The following is a 2,930-nucleotide window of genomic DNA, read 5'->3' as shown; positions in this document are numbered from 1 at the left end:
CCCCAGTGAACGTGATTGTTGGGTGGCGGGCAGTAATGGGGGGAGGATTGGGAGGGGAACACCACTATAGAAGGGGAGAGGCGGGGTTCGGAGATGTTGGCCCGGAAACCGGGAAAGGGAATACAAATCAAATTGTAAATAAGAAATACTCAAGTTAATAAAGATAAAAAAAAACAAGTTATGGTCAAAGCTGCAGACAATATTATAACCTTTCTCCACAGTGAGAAGACAGCACAATTAATATTGCTTCCCTTAATTAAAACTGATAAAATACAACATTCCAAAAGAGGAGATAGCAGTTCTGAAACCTTCCCTCAATCTTTGGCTAGATGGAAAGTTGTTTACAGGCTTAATTGATATGAGAGCTAATGTGACTGTTGTTAAACCAGAAGACTGGCCCTCCAGTTGGCTTTCTGTAGAGACATTAACTAATTTGACAGGGATTGGTCAGAGTAGCAACCTTAGACAAAGTTCAAAATTCTTTACTTGGAGATACAAGGAAAGTAATTCAGGCCTTATTAAGCCTTTTATAATTCCTCATTTGCCTGTGAATTTATGGGGGAGGGACTTGCTTTCCCAGATAAACATTATAATGTGCAGCCCTAAGCCACATTTTGGCATAGGGCGGGGCTATTTGCCATTCCTTGAGGTAAGACTCTCCATTGATAGTGTCTTATAGGTTCTTTAAAATTTATAGATGGTACACAAAAGGCAAACCTTTTCTGATCATCAGAATATAATGGAAATGTAAAAGAGCAATCGTTTAAATCAATTATTACCTTAAAATAACTCAGAGGTATAGACACAGGAGAAGGCAGTCCAGGTTGGATTGCTGCACATAGGTTGGCCCAGGAATATGGCCCTGGAAAGGAATTGGGAAAGCAATAATATGATGTGCTACAACCTATCTCAGCCACAGGTCAGAAGGATGAAAAAGGATTGGGAAATTTTTGATTTTGACCATTGATGTGCGTGCACCCCAAGGGTATGCTGTTGCAATCATCTGGAAGTCTGATGAGCCCATATGGGTTGAACAATGGTCTTTAACCTCTGAAAAAGTAGAAGTAGCCCAACTGTTAGTACAGGAACAATTGGAAACAGGACATTTTCAAGAGAGTAACTCTCTGTGGAATACTCCTATCTTTGTTATTAAGAAAAAGTCTGGTAAATGGAGGCTTTTACAAGATTTAAGAGCTGTAAATACTACCATGTTACTCATGGGTGCTCTCCAACCTGGACTGCCTTCTCCTGTGTCTATACCTCTGAGTTATTTTAAGGTAATAATTGATTTAAACAATTGCTCTTTTACATTTCCTTTATACTCTGATGATTAGAAAAGGTTTGCCTTTTGTGTACCATCTATAAATTTTAAAGAACCTATGAGACACTATCAATGGAGAGTCTTACCTCAAGCAATGGCAAATAGCCCCGCCCTATGCCAAAAAATGTGCTTCTAATGCCAAACAGAGATTCTTGGAAAAGAATGTGTATTGTCGATTACATGGATGATATATATATATATATATATATATATATATATATATATATATATATATATTTGCTGTAATCACATGAGGTTTATCGATAGGAACCAGTGCACTGGGGTCGAGACTCATATCCCACACAGGGGCAGTGGAGTTCGACCCTGAGAGGCTGGGAGGAAGGGTATTTAAAGGAAGAAGCCACAACCCAAGGGGGCAGGGATGGCGTTACTGGAAAATCACAAGGAGAAGCTTCCTGTCTCAAGATTGCTTAACTTTATGGTCCGATAGTTCCTAGAAGCTTCCTGCTTCTCAAGGTTGTTCTCTAAGATTTTAATCTAACTTTATTGTCAGCTAGTTCCTGGAAGAAGCTTTCTGGTATCTTTACTAGGTCTGGAATCGCCTATCTAAGGACCTTATCTTAAGTCCTTTTATCTAGTTCCTGGGAGAGCAGGCTCAAGAAATGTGACCTTTTACTTACTTACAGGTAGAGGGCAGGGTCTGGAATTTGTGGTATTTAGGGCTTCTTAGGGGTGGGGTTGCATTTTTAAACTTCTGGCTTTTTGGCTGTATTTTTTATTCTTTTAGTCCCCACTTCTTCTAGTGGCTAGTTCTAATCATAGAACTAAATTTTAGTATCTTTATAATATTGGCTTTCTTGTCCTCCTAAAGCATGATACTGTTGGCATAACATCAAAATCTGAACAGTATTCACTCTTTCTCTAATGAAGGTAACTAGTTTATTTAACACACATGGACCCATAATCAGAAGCAGAAGCAAAACTAAGAAGGGTCCCATAAGGGAAGATATCAGAGTAGTCATCCCTGATGTGCTTCTTGGTCTCTCTGTCTTTTGTCTAACCTTTCTCTAAGTTTACTCATGGAGTCTTTAATTACTCCTGAATGGTCTACATAGAAGCAGCATTCTTTCCTTTAGTGTAGCACACAGACTTCCTTCTTTAAGTAGTATCAAGTCTAATCTTCTCTTATTCTGAAGGACTACCTCTGAGAGGGAGGTTAGGGATTCTTGGAGGTCAGCTAAAAAGACTTTTTACTCTTTTTATATCTAAGTCAATGGTAGTTCTGAATTCTCCATAAGCCTTGTGTTGCAGTGCAACAGCAGATGTCCTTGTAGCTGCCCTTGCAGCACCTAGACTCAGCCTTAGGATAGCCCTAAATAATTCTCAACTCTCTTTTGTGTCTAAGTCTTTAGCATCAGGATTCCAATCTGGACACTATCTGAACCTACACACAAAGGTCATGATTGCCTTTTAGAACTTCTAAACTTATACAGGTTGTGATCCCTGAGGCACAGTCCCAAGAAGTGTTAGGAGTACTAATATATGCAATGTTACATCATTTGCAATAGAAATCAAGTCTATCCCCACACCTATCCTGATGGAACCCAGGGCAAACATGAAATTCTTGTTTCTAAAGCACGCTCCTCAA

The sequence above is a fragment of the Rattus rattus genome, chromosome 2 (assembly GCF_011064425.1).
Source record: "Rattus rattus isolate New Zealand chromosome 2, Rrattus_CSIRO_v1, whole genome shotgun sequence".
Lineage (NCBI taxonomy): Eukaryota > Metazoa > Chordata > Mammalia > Rodentia > Muridae > Rattus > Rattus rattus.
This window is presented reverse-complemented; position numbering follows the sequence as displayed.